The sequence below is a fragment of the Bufo bufo genome, chromosome 3, assembly GCF_905171765.1.
Source record: "Bufo bufo chromosome 3, aBufBuf1.1, whole genome shotgun sequence".
Taxonomy (NCBI): domain Eukaryota; kingdom Metazoa; phylum Chordata; class Amphibia; order Anura; family Bufonidae; genus Bufo; species Bufo bufo.
In genome coordinates this window covers 695,008,471-695,027,464 of record NC_053391.1, presented here as the reverse complement: position 1 = coordinate 695,027,464, position 18,994 = coordinate 695,008,471, and the positions used below count along the sequence as shown (strand labels likewise).

Genomic DNA, 18,994 nt, shown 5'->3' with positions numbered 1-18,994 from the left:
TTTCCTCTATAGTGAAAGATGTAAAACCGCCAGATCTCCAGCACGCCGCGCTGCTGAAAAGAGGAAGAAAAAACACATAATTAGAAAAACTCCAGGAATAAAACTCTTCTGTCTGATACTTTCCATAGACCTTTACTGCAAAAATCACCAAATCTCAGAAAACACCAGTAAAAGCTGTGTGTGAACGCGGCCTCTGGGGGGCACTGCAGATTGCAGTTTGTGGCCGCCTGTGATCTCACCTCGTATGTATCGGCATGTAAAGCTGGAGGCTTCAGCAGCATTCTGCGCGCTGTCCGCCTGCGACGTGTCACAGTATAAAGCCGCACATCACAACCTACAGTCGTGGCCAAAAGTTTTGAGAATGACACAAAAATTAGTTTTCACAAAGTTTGCTGCTAAACTGCTTTTAGATCTTTGTTTCAGTTGTTTCTGTGATGTAGTGAAATATAATTACACGCACTTCATACGTTTCAAAGGCTTTTATCGACAATTACATGACATTTATGCAAAGAGTCAGTATTTGCAGTGTTGGCCCTTCTTTTTTAGGACCTCTGCAATTCGACTAGGCATGCTCTCAATCAACTTCTGGGCCAATTCCTGACTGATAGCAACTAGAGTTGAGCGAACACCTGGATGTTCGGGTTCGAGAAGTTCGGCCGAACTTCCCGGAAATGTTCGGGTTCGGGATCCGAACCCGACCCGAACTTCGTCCCGAACCCCATTGAAGTCAATGGGGACCCGAACTTTTCGGCACAAAAAAGGCTGTAAAACAGCCCAGGAAAGGGCTAGAGGGCTGCAAAAGGCAGTAAAGTGTAGTTAAATCCCCTGCAAACAAATGTGGATAGGGAAATGAATAAAAATAAAAATAAAATAAATAAAAATTAACCAATATCAATTGGAGAGAGGTCCCATAGCAGAGAATCTGGCTTCATGTCAGCAGAGAATCACATGATTTTCCTATTTTATGACGTAAAGTCATGATTTTATTAAAGACACGGAGGCGAGTATTGCATCACTCTTTCTTTACTGAAATTCCACAGCAGCAAAGAATTAACATAAAAAATCAAGGACAAACCCCCAAATAACCCCTCCCATAAACCAGTCCATAAATAGGTCCTCTCTTGTCATCTCTTCCTCTTTCTTTGATGTGACTAGCCGATCCATACTTGAAAACCGAACCGAAAACTCTTCCAACCGAACTCCAACCGGGACCCATGGAACAAGAACCTGAACACCAGAACTCAACCGGAACAGCGGTCAACAGGAACCATCACAGGGTGAAAATCAGAAATCAACCTATGGAGACAAACAGAATAGAACGAGGTAATACATTGAATCTGAAATCCTATCCAATCATGTGGAGATAAAACGCCAAATATAAAATATAATACAGTCATCTGAACATCAGAAACATAAAATATAAAAAGGGAGGGAAGAAGCAGGGTGGGCAATACTCGCCTCCGTGTCTTTAATAAAATCATGACTTTACGTCATAAAATAGGAAAATCATGCAATTTTATAACAAGACACGGAGGCTCGTATTGCAAGTTTAAAGTGACGACATTATAGTAGAAAAGGCTTGAGGAGGAGGCCTGAAGTAAAACTCCCTAAACTTCGAAGCCCTAGACCAATCCGCTAATCGAAGGACATCCTCCAAACGGGCTCCTGCAACGGTCATGGAGGTAGCAGAGGCTCCTCTAATCGAATGAGCCGTGAAAATAGACGTATCAACCCCGGCCTGAGATAAAATCCACTTAACCCAACGGGATAGGGTGATACTAGTGACCGGAAGAAAAGGTCTGCGGAAGGAAATGAATAGTTGCGGAGAAGCAGGATCACGCAAGGAAGACGTGCGGCCTAAATACTCCTTCAAACATTGCAACGGGCAAAGAGAAACGTTATCCGGAAAGGCCGGGTAGGAAACCGACCTAATATTAGTTTTGGTGCGGCGAGATATGTTAAAGGAAACCCCGCTAGGAGTAAAAGATAAAGCATCAAAATCCAAGGCTCGCACGTCTGAAACCCTTTTGCAGGAAATCAAGCAAAGCAGGGTGACCAGCTTCGCCGAAATTTGGCGGAGGGATAAAGCTGAAATGAGGGGCCAAGCAGAGAAAAAACGAAGGACCAGCATAACATCCCAGGAACTAGTGAAACGGGGTCTGGGTGGACGAGATAACCGAGATCCTTTAAGAAGTCGGCACACCAAGGGATGCTGATCCGCCGGGCAGCCCGCAAAACCTTGGTGGCGAGAAGAAATGGCTGAACGAAAGAGGTTAATGGACCTATAAGCTTTACCTTCGTCAAAAAGAGACAACAAAAACTCTAGCATGTCTGTCACAGGTGCCGAAAAGGGATCCAGACTCCGCCCCACGCACCAATCAGACCAGCGTCTCCAGGCTGACTGATAAGCACGTCGGGTGCCGGGAGCCCATGCGCTCTCCAAAAGGATACGAGTCGTTCTTGATAAGCCCGAGACATTCCACTGTTCCCCGAAACTCTGCACGTGAGGAGACGGAGAGAGCTGTCTGTCACTAGTGGATGACGTTGGTCCAGGGGTCCGCGAAGGAAATCCGGAAACGATGGAAGAAGCAGGGGGTCCTCCACTAGAAGTTCCAGGAGTTGAGGAAACCACGATTGGGCTTGCCAAAAGGGAACCACCAGCACCAAGTCTGCTAGTTGTCGACGAACCTGCGATAGCACCCGTGGGATGAGAGCAAACGGAGGAAAGGCATAAGCTCGATGACCCGACCAATCCTGTAGTAGGGTGTCCACAGCTTCCGACAGAGGGTCTGGTCTCCAACTGTAGAAGCGCGGTAGCTGAGCGTTCCACCGTGAGGCAAAAAGGTCTATAGAGAGAGGCCCCCAAATCGACATGATGGAGGAGAACACCGCTGAATCTAATCTCCAATCTCTGAAGTCCGATGAGTGGCGAGAGCTCCAGTCCGCGAAGGTATTGCGAAGTGCTGGGATATATTCTGCGATTACCGTGAAGCCCTTGTCGAGGCAAAAGGCCCAAAACTCCTTCGCCAGGTGGGTCAGGATCGATGAATGGGTGCCCCCCATGGCATTGACATAACGCACAGCTGACACATTGTCCATCCTGAGTCTGATGCACGCCGATATCCTGTCGTTGGTGAAACTGCGTATGGCAAAGGATCCTGCCAATAGTTCCAGAGCGTTTATGTGAAGGTGAGTTTCGTTGCCTGACCAGGGACCTCCGGTGGAGACCCCATTGCAGTATGCACCCCAGCCGAGGAGACTGGCATCTGATTCCACAATTAGATCGGGTTGAGGTCCCACGATGGCCTTGCCATTTCACGCGTCGAGGTTGGATATCCACCACGCAAGTTCGTCCCTCGTCTCGCGATCCAGAGTCACCAGATCCGCATAGGACGCTCCCGCTTGCAAGTGGGCGATCTTGAGCCGCTGCAACGCTCGATAGTGAAGAGGAGCCGGGGAAATCGCCTGGATAGAGGAGGAGAGAAGGCCAATAATGCGTGCCAGGTGACGAAGCGACAACTGAGGGAGTTTCAAAGCGTGACGTAGTTCCTTGCGTATGGACCTGACCTTGGCTCTTGGAAGGAATAGGGATAGTTCGCTGGAGTTCACCACAAAACCCAGAAACTCCATCGACCTGGAAGGCTGTAGACAGGATTTCTCGGTGTTGATGACAAACCCAAGACCTGTAATAAGAGACATTGCAGAGTGCAGGTGAGCAACGAGCTCCGATGGGGATTGAGCAATGAAGAGGATATCGTCCAGATAGATCACAAGACGAATACCCTGACTGCGAAGCCAAGCCACCACTGGTCTCATTCATTTGGTAAAACACCAAGGGGCTGACGAGAGGCCAAATGGTAGGCACGTGAACTGCCAGGGGAGGTCGTGCCAGCGAAATTGGAGGAGCAGTCTGGACTGGGGGGAGACAGGCACCGTCAGGTAGGCATCCTTCAGATCTAATTTCGCCATCCAGTTCCCTGGAAGTAGAAGGTCCCTGAGTAGATTAATTCCCTCCATTTTGAAATGGCGGTATTACTGGTCGGAATTGGCCTCCCTTCTTTTCTACTAAAAAGACATTGCTGATTATCCCGACAGCATGGGGAGGAGCTCTCTCTATCGCTCCTTTGTCCATAAGGTAATGGAGCTCTAGGTCCATGTGAGACCGGGCCGGTTCTGCCAAAACTAGCGGATGAGACTCCGGAAGTGACAACTGAGAAACTACCAGATCTATCTGGAACCCTTGGACCGTGGCAAGCACCCAAGGATCGGAGGTGACACGGCTCCAAGCGGGTAAAAAATGTCGGAGTCTGCCCCCGATAAAATGGCTGGAAGAAAACCATAGGTTTTGAGGACTTACCGAGTGGACGTCTTGAACCAAAAGAGCCTCTGAATCCTCTGGGACGGTACGATTGACCCCTGGAAGGGAAGAAGGAGGACTGCTGCCTCTGGTCCTGGAACGAGGGACGTTGATTATAGGGACCTCGAGCGTTTCCACGCGTCTGGAACTGGACACGGCCGGACAGTCGGCCCCTGAAGCTGCCGGCCCTACTAGAGACACGCCCATGGAACACCTTGCGCATGGAGCTTTGCGCTTTATCAAGTGCAGTAAATGCTCCCACAAATTTGCCTAAATCTTTGATAAAGCTATCACCAAAGAGGAGCCCCTGAGCCTCCTTACCCGTCTCAGTTAGTGCCATATTAGACAATTTGGGTTCGATCTTCATAAGAAGAGCCTTTCTCTGTTCAATGGAGAGTGAGGAATTGACATTCCCTATTAGACAGATGGCGCGCTGCGCCCAGCCACTTAGTTCTTCTGGGTCTATGGCCGTACCCTCAGATCTGGCAGTTTCAGCCATTTCAAATATTTTAGTCAGGGGCCCTAAACTGTCTAGGAGCTTGTCCTGACAAGCCCGAAGAGCGGAGTCTAGGCCTTTGCGGGGATTAAATCCCGATTTGGAAAGGAATTGGATCATTTTTGGATCCACGTTAGGTGTCTCACACACTTTATTAGGTATCATGAGCCGGAGGCATTCAGCCTTTAACTTATTACAGGTCTCCTTGGAGAGTGGCTTTCTCACTCTATTCTCCAAATAGTGGGCCACATGAGGGATGGGTAACCATTCTGCCGACCTAGGATGGTGAAGGCTGTCTGGGTCAAACAGGGGTTCGCCCTGCAGATCAATAAGGGAGTCAGGTCCCGGGGTATTCGTTTCTGGACCTGTGCCAGAAGGGGGGGGATGTGGAGGAGAAAACCCTTTAAACTCGTCAGCCACCCGGACCCCGTCAAGGTCTATTTCAGAGGAATAATGATCCTCATTCAAAACCTCCTCATCAGACTCAATATCCGAGTCAGAACTGGATTCGGGAAGAGCCCGAGCGGACTTCCAGGGGCGCGCTTTTTCCGCCTGGCGCGGGCAGGCTCTCTTACGTGACCTAGGCACGTTGTCTTTTGATGGAACTAAGCCATCTACACCATCAATTCTGGAGGTAACAGGAGTAGGGGTAACAGTGGGGGTGGCGACCGGGTTCTGTGCTCTAAGTGCTTGAGAAACAGATTGGGAAATCATAGAGGACATATTGCCCATGGCATTAGCAATAGATGTAGAAATGGATTGCTGTAAATCCATCACATGGGACTCAGCATGAATGAGACTAGAACCAGCAGGGGGCGTAATGGAGCTGGTGGTAGGGTTTACTAGGGATGAAGGGATATCGCTGGGTAGAGACATGTTAAGGAGTTAGTCACTCCTGATGAGAACAAAGACAAAGTACCAGTAAGAGAAGCTAACAGAGCAGGCAGGAGCAGGTACCGATGCAGACGTGCAGAGAACGGCGTCACCGGAAACGGAATAGAGGGTGGAGGGGGAGGAGATAAGAAACGCCCCCTACACCCAAGGAGTAATAAGATGGCAGCCGCGATACAATCCTAGGTGCCGGCGGCTGCAAAAGAAGCCAGAAGAAGGTAAGTAAGATGGCGCCGGAGAATCTCGGGCCCGGCGCGCCCCGCCCCCCGAATGCGAATGCCGCCGAAGTCTCGGAAATCGCGAGACTTCGGACGGCAAGAAGCGCAAACCGCTTACCTGAATAGAGGAGCAATGGCGCCGGGAACGCAAGAAAAGGAAAAAGATAAGGCACAAGTGGAATATAATATAATAGAGAATAGGAATAAGCGATTCGATCTAACTATTATGAAGGAAGGACAATTTGTCCTAGACAATAAGAAATAGGGCAAAACGAACCAGGGCACAGTATTATATCACTAGATAATTAAGACCAAAGGTATTAACATCATAAGGCTATAAGATATAAAGTCTAAGATATAAAACCTTTTAATATTAATACAGTAAGAAAATAACTTCATTAGTCAAAATTAAGAGACACTTATCTGCTGTGGGCAGCAGCAAAGAAAGAGGAAGAGATGACAAGAGAGGACCTATTTATGGACTGGTTTATGGGAGGGGTTATTTGGGGGTTTGTCCTTGATTTTTTATGTTAATTCTTTGCTGCTGTGGAATTTCAGTAAAGAAAGAGTGATGCAATACGAGCCTCCGTGTCTTGTTATAAAATCAGGCTTCATGTCAGCCAAAACTGGAACAGTCCATTGTCATATATTTAGGCCCCGGCACCCAGACAGAGGAGAGAGGTCCCATAACAGAGAATCAGGCTTCATGTCAGCAGAGAATCAGTCTTCACGTCATAGCAGAGAATCAGGCTTCACGTCAGCCAAAACTGGAACAGTCCATTGTCATATATTTAGGCCCCGGCACCCAGACAGAGGAGAGAGGTCCCATAACAGAGAATCAGGCTTCATGTCAGCAGAGAATCAGTCTTCATGTCATAGCAGAGAATCAGGCTTCACGTCACCCAAAACTGAAACAGTCCATTGTCAGATATTTAGGCCCAGGCACCCAGACAGAGGAGAGAGGTCCCATAGCAGAGATTCAGGCTTCATGTCATAGCAGAGAATCAGGCTTCATGTCACCCACCACTGGAACAGGCCACTGTCAGATATTTTTAGGCCCCGGCACCCAGACAGAGGAGAGGTTCATTCAACTTTGGGTTGCCCCGCAAAATAATGGTAAAATGAAAATAAAAATAGGATTGAATGAGGAAGTGCCCTGGAGTACAATAATATATGGTTAAGGGGAGGTAGTTATAAATGTCTAATCTACCCAAGGGATGGACAGGTCCTGTGGGATCCATGCCTGGTTCATTTTTATAAACGTCAGCTTGTCCACATTGGCTGTAGACAGGCGGCTGCGTTTGTCTGTAATGACGCCCCCTGCCGTGCTGAATACACGTTCAGACAAAACGCTGGCCGCCGGGCAGGCCAGCACCTCCAAGGCATAAAAGGCTAGCTCTGGCCACGTGGACAATTTGGAGACCCAGAAGTTGAATGGGGCCGAACCATCAGTCAGTACGTGGAGGGGTGTGCACAGGTACTGTTCCACCATGTTAGTGAAATGTTGCCTCCTGCTAACACGTTCCGTATCAGGTGGTGGTGCAGTTAGCTGTGGCGTGTTGACAAAACTTTTCCGCATCTCTGCCATGCTAACCCTGCCCTCAGAGTAGCTGGCCGTGACACAGCTGCGTTGGCGACCTCTTGCTCCTCCTCTGCCTTCGCCTTGGGCTTCCACTTTTTCCCCTGTGACATTTCGGAATGCTCTCAGTAGCGCGTCTACCAACGTGCGCTTGTACTCGCGCATCTTCCTATCACGCTCCAGTGCAGGAAGTAAGGTGGGCACATTGTCTTTGTACCGGGGATCCAGCAGGGTGGCAACCCAGTAGTCCGCACACGTTAAAATGTGGGCAACTCTGCTGTCGTTGCGCAGGCACTGCAGCATGTAGTCGCTCATGTGTGCCAGGCTGCCCAGAGGTAAGGACAAGCTGTCCTCTGTGGGGGGTGTATCGTCATCATCCTGCGTTTCCCCCCAGCCACGCACCAGTGATGGGCCCAAGCTGCGTTGGGTGCCACCCCGCTGTGAACATGCTTCATCCTCATCCTCCTCCACCTCCTCCTCATCCTCGTCCTCCTCTACCTCCAGTAGTGGGCCCTGTCTGGCCACATTTGTACCTGGCCTCTGCTGTTGCAAAAAACCTCCCTCTGAGTCACTTCGAAGAGACTGGCCTGAAAGTGCTAAAAATGACCCCTCTTCCTCCTCCTCCTCCTGGGCCACCTCCTCTTCCATCATCGCCCTAAGTGTTTTCTCAAGGAGACATAGAAGTGGTATTGTAACACTGATAACGGCGTCATCGCCACTGGCCATGTTGGTGGAGTACTCGAAACAGCGCAACAGAGCACACAGGTCTCGCATGGAGGCCCAGTCATTGGTGGTGAAGTGGTGCTGTTCCGCAGTGTGACTGACCCGTGCGTGCTGCAGCTGAAACTCCACTATGGCCTGCTGCTGCTCGCACAGTCTGTCCAGCATGTGCAAGGTGGAGTTCCACCTGGTGGGCACGTCGCATATGAGGCGGTGAGCGGGAAGGCCGAAGTTACGCTGTAGCGCAGACAGGCGAGCAGCGGCAGGATGAGAACGCCGGAAGCGCGCACAGACGGCCCGCACTTTATGCAGCAGCTCTGACATGTCAGGGTAGTTGTGAATGAACTTCTGCACCACCAAATTCAGCACATGCGCCAGGCAAGGGATGTGCGTCAAACCGGCTAGTCCCAGAGCTGCAACGAGATTTCGCCCATTATCGCACACCACCAGGCCGGGCTTGAGGCTCACCGGCAGCAACCACTCGTCGGTCTGTTGTTCTATACCCCGCCACAACTCCTGTGCGGTGTGGGGCCTGTCCCCCAAACATATGAGTTTCAGAATGGCCTGCTGACGTTTACCCCGGGCTGTGCTGAAGTTGGTGGTGAAGGTGTGTGGCTGACTGGATGAGCAGGTGGGAGAAGAGGAGGAGGAAGCCGAGTAGGAGGAGGAGGAGACAGGAGGCAAAGAATGTTGCCCTGCGATCCTTGGCGGCGGAAGGACGTGCGCCAAACAGCTCTTCGCCTGGGGCCCAGCCGCCACTACATTTACCCAGTGTGCAGTTAGGGAGATATAGCATCCCTGGCCGTGCTTACTGGTCCACGTATCTGTGGTTAGGTGGACCTCTCCACAGATGGCGTTCCGCAGTGCACACTTGATTTTATCGGATACTTGGTTGTGCAGGGAAGGCACGGCTCTCTTGGAGAAGTAGTGGCGGCTGGGAACAACATACTGTGGGACAGCAAGCGACATGAGCTGTTTGAAGCTGTCTGTGTCCACCAGCCTGAATGGCAGCATTTCATAGGCCAGTAGTTTAGAAATGCTGGCATTCAGGGCCAGGGATCGAGGGTGGCTAGGTGGGAATTTACGCTTTCTCTCAAATGTTTGTGAGATGGAGAGCTGAACGCTGCCGTGTGACATGGTTGAGATGCTTGGTGACGGAGGTGGTGATGGTGTTGGTGGTACATCCTCTGTTTGCTGGGTGGCAGGTGCCAACGTTCCTCCAGAGGCGGAGGAAGAGGCCGAGGCGGCAGCAGCAGAAGAGGTAGCAGGGGGAGCCTAAGTGAGTTCCTTGTTTTTAAGGTGTTTACTCCACTGCAGTTCATGCTTTGCATGCAGGTGCCTGGTCATGCAGGTTGTGCTAAGGTTCAGAACGTTAATGCCTCGCTTCAGGCTCTGATGGCACAGCATGCAAACCACTCGGGTCTTGTCGTCAGCACATTGTTTGAAGAAGTGCCATGCCAGGGAACTCCTTGAAGCTGCCTTTGGGGTGCTGGGTCCCAGATGGCGGTGGCCAATAGCAGACGGACTCTTGGCGGCGGGTGTTCTGCTTTTGCCCACTGCTCCCTCTTTTGCTACGCTGTTGGCTCGGTCTCACCACTGCCTCTTCCTCCGAATTCTGAAAGTCAGTGGCACGACCTTCATTCCATGCGGGGTCTAGGACCTCATCGTCCCCTGCATCGTCTTCCACCCAGTCTTCCTCCCTGACCTCCTGTTCAGTCTGCACACTGCAGAAAGACGCAGCAGTTGGCACCTGTGTTTCGTCATCATCAGAGACATGCTGAGGTGGTATTCCCATGTCATCATCATTAGGAAACATAAGTGGTTGTGCGTTAGTGCATTCTATCTCTTCCACCCCTGGGGAAGGGCTAGGTGGATGCCCTTGGGAAACCCTGCCAGCAGAGTCTTCAAACAGCATAAGAGACTGCTGCATAACTTGAGGCTCAGACAGTTTCCCTGATATGCATGGGGGTGATGTGACAGACTGATGGGCTTGGTTTTCATGCGCCATCTGTGCGCTTTCTGCAGAAGACTGGGTGGGAGATAATGTGAACGTGCTGGATCCACTGTCGGCCACCCAATTGACTAATGCCTGTACCTGCTCAGGCCTTACCATCCTTAGAACGGCATTGGGCCCCACCAAATATCGCTGTAAATTCTGCTGGCTACTGGGACCTGAGGTAGTTGGTTCACTAGGACGTGTGGCTGTGGCAGAACGGCCACGTCCTCTCCCAGCACCAGAGGGTCCACTAACACCACCATGACCATGTCCGCGTCCGCGTCCCTTACTAGATGTTTTCCTCATTGTTACCGTTCACCACAATAAGAAAAAAATTATTTGGCCCAATGTATTGAATTCAAATTCAGGCCTTTTTTTACAGGCACCTAACACTATCTGGCTATCTATTTAGGTACCGTATTACACTAATACAGGCACAACAGTAACAACAGATTTAGCTGAATATAAATTTTAGGCCTATTATTTAGGCGCTGGGTGACAGGTATGCGTTTACGGACAGAATTATTTAAACTTGGAAATGCACGGTAGCGTGTGAAGTTATTGAGGATGACACTATCCGCACCTTAAATCTAATATACCCTTTTATGGATCAATTTAAACTTGGCCTGATACAGTATAAAAAAAATTATTTAGGGGATTGCTAAGTTGGGAATTGTATTCAACCCAGAACAAAAACTGTGCTTCGGCAGACAGCAGACAGTATTACAATTGGCTAGCCACAGCTGAAACACCAGATTTAGGGTACTGCTATTTTGGCAAATTGTATTTTACCCCTCAATAAAATAGCAAGCACAGCCAAGCCCCTGATGTAGGATATAGCAAAAAAATAACCACACTATTGATGGTTAAATGGACTTGGTGGCAGCTTGTGCTGGCGCACCACAAGACACAAAATGGCCGCCGATCACCCAAGAAAAAAGTGACATAAAAATGCTCTGGGCAGCCTAAAAACAGTGAGCAATTAAATAGCAGTTCAGTGATCCACAGCTGTAGATCGATCACTGAATTAAGTGTTTTTGCAGAGTTAATCACTGTCTAATCTCGCCCTAACAGCAGCTGCAACCTCTCCCTACACTGATCATAGCAGAGTGACGTGCGGCGCTACGTGACTCCAGCTTAAATAGAGGCTGGGTCACATGCTGCACTGGCCAATCACAGCCATGCCAATAGTAGGCATGGCTGTGATGGCCTCTTGGGGCAAGTAGTATGACGCTTGTTGATTGGCTGCTTTGCAGCCTTTCAAAAAGCACCAAGAAAGCGCCGAACACCGAACCCAGACTTTTACGAAAATGTTCGGGTCCGTGTCACGGACACCCAAAAATTCGGGTTCGCTCATCCCTAATAGCAACCCATTCTTTCATAATCACTTCTTGGAGTTTGTCCGAATTAGTGGGATTTTGTTTGTCCACCCGCCTCTTGAGGATTGACCACAAGTTCTCAATGGGATTAAGATCTGGGGAATTTCCAGGCCATGGACCCAAAATGTCAACGTTTTGGTCCCCGAGCCACTTGGTTATCACTTTTGCCTTATGGCACGGTGCTCCATCGTGCTGGAAAATGCATTGTTCTTCACCAAACTGTTGTTGGATTGTTGGAAGAAGTTGCTGTTGGAGGGTGTTTTGGTACCATTCTTTATTCATGGCTGTGTTTTTGGGCAAAATTGTGAGTGAGCCCACTCCCTTGGATGAGAAGCAACTCCACACATGAATGGTCTCAGGATGCTTTACTGTTGACATGACACAGGACTGATGGTAGCGCTCACCTTTTCTTCTCCGGACAAGCCTTTTTCCAGATGCCCCAAACAATCGGAAAGAGGCTTCATCGGAGAATGTGACTTTGCCCCAGTCCTCAGCAGTCCATTCACCAAACTTTCTGCAGAAGATCAATCTGTCCCTGATGTTTTTTTTTGGAGAGAAGTGGCTTCTTTGCTGGCCTTCTTGACACCAGGCCATCTTCCAAAAGTCTTCGCCTCACTGTGCGTGCAGATGCGCTCACACCTGCCTGCTGCCATTCCTGAGCAAGCTCTGCACTGGTGGCACTCCGATCCCGCAGCTGAATCCTCTTTAGGAGACGATCCTGGCGCTTGCTGGACTTTCTTGGATGCCCTGAAGCCTTCTTAACAAGAATTGAACCTCTTTCCTTGAAGTTCTTGATGATCCTATAAATTGTTGATTGAGGTGCAATCTTAGTAGCCACAATATCCTTGCCTGTGAAGCCATTTTTATGCAACGCAATGATGGCTGCACACGTTTCTTTGCAGGTCACCATGGTTAACAATGGAAGAACAATGATTTCAAGCATCACCCTCCTTTTAACATGTCAAGTCTGCCATTTTAACCCAATCAGCCTGACATAATGATCTCCAGCCTTGTGCTCGTCAACATTCTCACCTGAGTTAACAAGACGATTACTGAAATGATCTCAGCAGGTCCTTTAATGACAGCAATGTAATGCAGTGGAAAGGTTTTTTTGGGATTAAGTTAATTTTCATGGCAAAGAAGGACTATGCAATTCATCTGATCACTCTTCATAACATTCTGGAGTATATGCAAATTGCTATTATAAAAACTTAAGCAGCAACTTTTCCAATTTCCAATATTTATCTAATTCTCAAAACTTTTGGCCACGACTGTACATTGTGACACGTCTATAACCACACGTGACATCATCACATATCGGGCTCCAGTAGAGAACGCTTCCCTTCATCTGTATCACTATTAGTGCCCCATCATTTCCTCTATTAGGCTGGTCCTGAAGGGGTTAAAGCTTCTGATGTGCCACCCTGTGATGTGGCATGACGAGTGCAGTATGTGGTGGTACTTTATATTGTAGTATAGGTATAATATACGGCTCAGACAGGTGACAGGGCTCTCAGTGAGATGATATCTCCTGCTACATGAGTCTGTGTGCGCCACCTAGTGGTTGTCAGGTGACCTGCGGCTGCCGAGGGTTTTCCTGACATTTCCTGATATTGAATTGATATAAGGAGAAACTGGAGACCTTCACACGAGGGTGGACACATCCATCTATTAGTATTACATGAGCAGCGAGTCATGTGACCACAGTATGGCGGTATTATCATCTACACAACATATAGGATTATATGTCATATACTGGATTTTCCCTTTATAAGACGCACCCCAGGTTTAGACAACGGAAAATAAGAAAACGTATTTTCTAGATCCTCTATGAAGGGAATGTGGTTTAGTGAAGTGGAGGCGTCGAGGTCCGGAACTTCAGGTGTAACAACCAGCGATGGTGCATGTGGTCCCCTCATTAATGTGTCTCCTGTCACTGCTCTGTGGTGTCCGGCCACGCTGCTTCTCCTGCTAGGTTATTTTTAAGTATTTGTGTGCGATATACACAGTCCTGGTACACACACAGCTCTGCCATACACACAGACAGCTCTGCCATACACACAGACAGCTCTGCCATACACACAGACAGCTCTGCCATACACACAGACAGCTCTGCCATACACACAGACAGCTCTGCCATACACACAGACAGCTCTGCTATACACACAGCTCTGCTATACACACTCCCGTTTCTGGTCTGATTTAAAACGGAATGTTTATTTCATTTTTATTAAAAATGGTATAAAACGGGAAGAAAAAGAAAATTGATTAAAAATAAAGTGCGGCTTGGCTCTGCGGCTAGGGATAGTGAGATGCTTTACCAATAGACACTACCTCTATATCTGTATCTATCAGTATCTAGGGATTAGATCTTTTCCAGCTCTCACCTTTCTGACTGTTTGTCCTGTAAGCAGTGAGATCTTTCATCTATATCCCTATATATTATAGTTGGAGGAGCGCTATTGTCTAATATTGTCTGCCTGTCCCTAGATTCACTGGTGTTTTCCTCTAATACATTCGCCCTGCCGCTTATGTGCCGCGCACTGAGTGTCTGCAGCGCACTGAGACGCGGTCACTGAGTCACTGTCACACTTAACCTGCAGCTCCCCCGACATGTTTCACCACTGCTGTGGCGTCTTCAGGGGAAATGGAGCGACTATCAACACGAGCGCCATCTGAATCAATGTTTCTAACTACTGCAGGCGGGTCTTTTCTCATCTGGTCTCCAATCAGCGACCAGCGCTCGTGGGACAGTGACGCAACCTGACCAATAGCCCTCAGTCTATGGGACACTTTTATAAACAAATCAAAGGGACCGCGATGGGGACGTCATGTGCCCCAACGTATGCAAATGTATTTTTAGGGTGGTGGGAAAATAATTATGTATTCACGGAACGATTGTCGTCGTATGTCTGCCACATTATTTTCTGGGGCAGATATATTGACGACATTCTCATTCTATGGGACGGGGGCCATTCACTATTTCACAAATTCACTCAGACACTGAATAACAATAACATAGGAATGAAATATACTTACAAAATTCAGGATAAGGAGATAGTGTTTCTTGACCTAAAAATAAAGGAAGCAGAAGATGGACACTTGGTCACAGAGGTTTACAGAAAACCTACTGCAACAAACAGCTATCTACATTGGAATAGCTGGCACCCGTCTCCCGCCAGGCCGGTACCTGCGGGCACGCCGTAACTACTCTGACGAGACCTCTTTTAGCAAAGAAAGTGAACAATTGTTCCAAAGGTTCAGAAAGAGAGGTTATCCAACTAGACCCCCTAAAAAATGCATACAATAGAGCCAAAAAGGTGGATAGAGAAGATTTATTAACCCCTTAAGGACACAGCCTTATTTCACCTTAGGACCAGGCCATTTTTTGCAAATCTAACCAGTGTCACTTTAAGTGTTGATAACTTTAAAACGCTTTGACTTACCCAGGCCGTTCTTGAAAAAATTAGCACATTTCAAAGTTTCAGTTTCTCTACTTCTGTAATACATAGTAATACCCCCAAAAATTGTGATGACTTTACATTCCCCATATGTCTACTTCATGTTTGAATTATTTTGGGAATGATATTTTATTTTTTGGGGATGTTACAAGGCTTAGAAGTTTAGAAGCAAATCTTGAAATTTTTCAGAAATTTACAAAAAAACTATTTTTAGGGACCACTACAGGTTTGAAGTCACTTTGCAAGGCTTACATAATAGAAACCACCCAAAAATGACCCCATTCTATAAACTACACCCCTCAAGGTATTCAAAACTGATTTTACAAACTTTGTTAACCCTTTAGGTGTTCCACAAGAGTTATTGGCAAATGGGGATAAAATTTGAGAATTTCATTTTTTTGCCTAAATTTCCATTTTAACCCATTTTTTCCACTACCAAAGCAAGGGTTAACAGCCAAACAAGACTGTATCTTTATTGCCCTGACTCTGCCGTTTACAGAAACACCCCATATGTGGCCGTAAACTACTGTACGGCCACACAGCGGGGCGTAGAGTGAAAGGTGCGCCGTTTGGTTTTTGGAAGGCAGATTTTGCTGGACTGTTTTTTTTGACACCATGTCCCATTTGAAGCCCCCCTGATGCACCCCTTGAGTAGAAACTCCATAAAAATGGCCCCATCTAAGAAACTACACCCCTCAAGGTATTCAAAACTGATTTTACAAACTTTGTTAACCCTTTAGGTGTTCCACAAGATTTAATGAAAATTTTTCCATTTTAATATTTTTTTTCCAGTTACAAAGCAAGGGTTAACAGCCAAACAAAACTGAAAATTAATGGCTCTGATTCTGTAGTTTACAGAAACACCCCATATGTGGTCGTAAACAGAAGCAGAAGGAAAGGAATGCCAAAAAATCAAGGTTTAGTGTCTCCATATTCTGAGAGCCATAATTTTTTCAGTTTTTGGTTGATTATCTTGGGTAGGGTATGATTTTTGCGGGATGAGATGACGGTTTGATTGGCACTATTTTGGGGTGCGTATGACTTTTTGATCGCTTGCTATTACACTTTTTGTGAAGTAAGGTGACAAAAAATTGCTTTTTTACACAGTTTTTTTTTTTTTTAACGGTATTCACCTGAGGGGTTAGGTTATGTGATATTTTTATAGAGCAGGTTATTACGGACGCGGCGATACCTAATATGTATACTTTTTTTATTTATGTAAGTTTTACACAATTATTTCATTTTTGAAACCAAAAAAAATCAATTTTAGTGTCTCCATATTCTGAGAGCCATAGTTTTTTCAGTTTTTTGGAGCGATTATCTTAGGTAGGGTCTCATTTTTTGCGGGTTGAGGTGATGGTTTGATTGGTACTATTTTGGCATACATACGACTTTTTTGATCACTTTTATTACCTTTTTTGGGAAGTAAGGTGGGCACAATTTCAATTTCATCATAGTTTTTTATTTTTATGGCGTTCACCGTTCGGGTAAAGTAACATGACAGTTTTATAGATCAGGTCGTTACGGACGTGGTGATATATAACATGTGTAGGGAATTTTATTTTTTTCATTATTAATCAGTGATAAATGTGTTTTTTTATTTTAAAATTTTTTCACTTTTTTTCACTTTTTTTGACCCAGACCCACTTGGTTCTTGAAGATCCAGTGGGTCTGATGTCTGTATAATACAGTACACTATATAGTGTACTGTACTGTATTTTACTTACGCTTTGTCTGAACAGATCTATGCCTTTAGCACAGATCTGTTCAGCACCATGGACAGCAGGATGCCTGAGAAGGCATCCTGTTGCCATGGGAACCTTCCCCGTCTGCCACAACTTCGCAGACGGGGAAGGGTAAGGACGGGGCTGTCTGGGGGCTCTCTCCCTCTCCATCGGGGGGCTGCAAAGGCACAGCAGCCCCCCGATGGGAGAGGGAGGGAGCCCCCTCTTACTGTTAACCTTTTCCATACCGCGGTCTATGGAAAGGATTATACGGCTGACATCGCATCACAGATGTCAGCCGTTTATACCAGGGTGTCAGCAATGTGCTGACACCCTGGTATACCCACTTGCCAACAACGATTATTCAAAGGGAGGCGGGCGGGGGATCGCGATCCCGCCTGCCACACCGCCCGCAACCCTTCCCCTGCACCTCCCACCCGGATAAAATCACTCAGGGGTGCAGGGGGGGGGATAAATTTATATTTTAGGAATACTAAAGTTGATCAGAAAGCGCAGCATAACCGCAGGACTGAATTGACCTGCGGTTTGCTGTGATCGCCGACATGGGGGGGTTAACGCACATTTTTACCAGGTGCCTGCTCAATGATTTGAGCAGGCACCGGGTCGCGATCACAGCCAGCCGCACGGCAGTGATCGAAAATACACAGGGCGTACATGTACGCCCTGTGTCCTTAAGTACCAGGACATTTGGGCGTACCTGTACGCCCTATGTCCTGAAGAGGTTAAATATAACAGCACCAAAAACCAGTGAAGTCATCAGATGCATGGGGACATATGATGGATATAATGGAGAGATATATAGTATTCTCAAGAAATACTGGCATATAATACAATCTGACAGAGACCTAGGTATGGTACTTACCCCAAATCCATCTGTAACATACAGGAGAGGCTCAAATTTAAAGGACCAACTGGTTCATAGTCATCTAGCGGAGGAGAGAACTCGGACTGGAGAAACAAGGGAGAGGTACCGGGGCTCATCACCCTGTTGAGATCGCTCCTCTGTAAGTATATACCCCGCATAAAGAAGGTCATCAACCCTGTGGATAAAAAAGAATATGAAATTAGACAACTCATTGCTTGCAGAACACAGGGCGTCCTCTATATAGCCTCCTGTACATGTCCCAAATTATATATAGGGAAAACCATACAGGAATTGAGACGTCGTATCTCAGGCCATCTGAGTACAATGGAAACTGATGAAGATACCCCTATAGCTAGGCATATAAAATATATACATGGTAATAAGAGCTCCGTGTAATATCCATGGAACCAAGAGGGGGTAATCTAGACAAGAAACTCCTACAAAGTGAGGCTCGCTGGATCCATAGATGAGGCACTATGAGTCCATATGGATTGAATGAAGGTTTCTCAGTCACGGCATTTATCTAAAAGTTAAAAGGATACATAAATTATAGAAGAAAACCTAGAATATTAGATTATAACATTAATATAACACAGAAAAAAGTAATAGTGCAGAAGGAAGAAAAAAGACCAATATTTAACCACAGTAAGCTTTAGTCACAGAGTTTAAAAAAATATATAAAAAAGGACCAATTATCCTCTCGCAGATTAAACCCTGTGAGATGAATGAACATTACAGTGTCAGTAGAGATACTGATATATATAGTGGATATGAGTCCGCCTACCGATGACCATGGCAGCATATATGCGTAGCGCTGATTCCAAGATATACTTTGAAGACATAGGATTGATTTAAAGATCTAGCGCTTGAACCTCTACTCTATTAAAAAGCGCATGTATTTATACTTTCTATCATTAACTAAGATATAGGACATGCGCAGGAAGAGAAATTCCTTTGAACAGTAGAGAAAGCCTAGAGGACATGCGCATGCGCCCTTACTCTGATGTTTGAGCTGGAAATTGAGTCGGAGGGCATGCGCTGTGGGACTCTTTCCGTGAACGAGTTTTCTTCTTAGTCCTAGCGCATCATGCGCTCCCACTCAGACTCTCGGAGATGAATCGGGAGGTAAGTGTAGATGGAGAGACCCGGCTTGCAGGACATGCGCAGAAGCGGTTAATATGTTAATACAAAGTTAAAAGTTCTTACGCAGGCGCACATGCTTTAAAGGTATTGGTGATACGTATGATTGACGAACTAGCTAAGACAGAGGGCTATTGGTCAGATTGC

At 47.0% G+C, this 18,994-nt stretch overlaps 1 protein-coding gene and 1 long non-coding RNA gene across 12 annotated transcripts in view; one reads left to right on the top strand and one right to left on the bottom strand.

Annotated features, from left to right (window-relative positions):
- The window catches only part of LOC120996579 (NACHT, LRR and PYD domains-containing protein 12-like), a 335,847-nt gene that overhangs the window by 262,887 nt on the left and 53,966 nt on the right, over positions 1-18,994 (top strand). The window lies entirely within an intron of this gene.
- On the bottom strand, positions 5-18,884 carry LOC120996598. The gene is made up of 3 exons (XR_005777809.1): positions 17,705-18,884; positions 14,676-14,708; positions 5-53 (listed from the first exon to the last, which is right to left on the bottom strand). It is a non-coding gene; the product is annotated as an uncharacterized LOC120996598 (long non-coding RNA).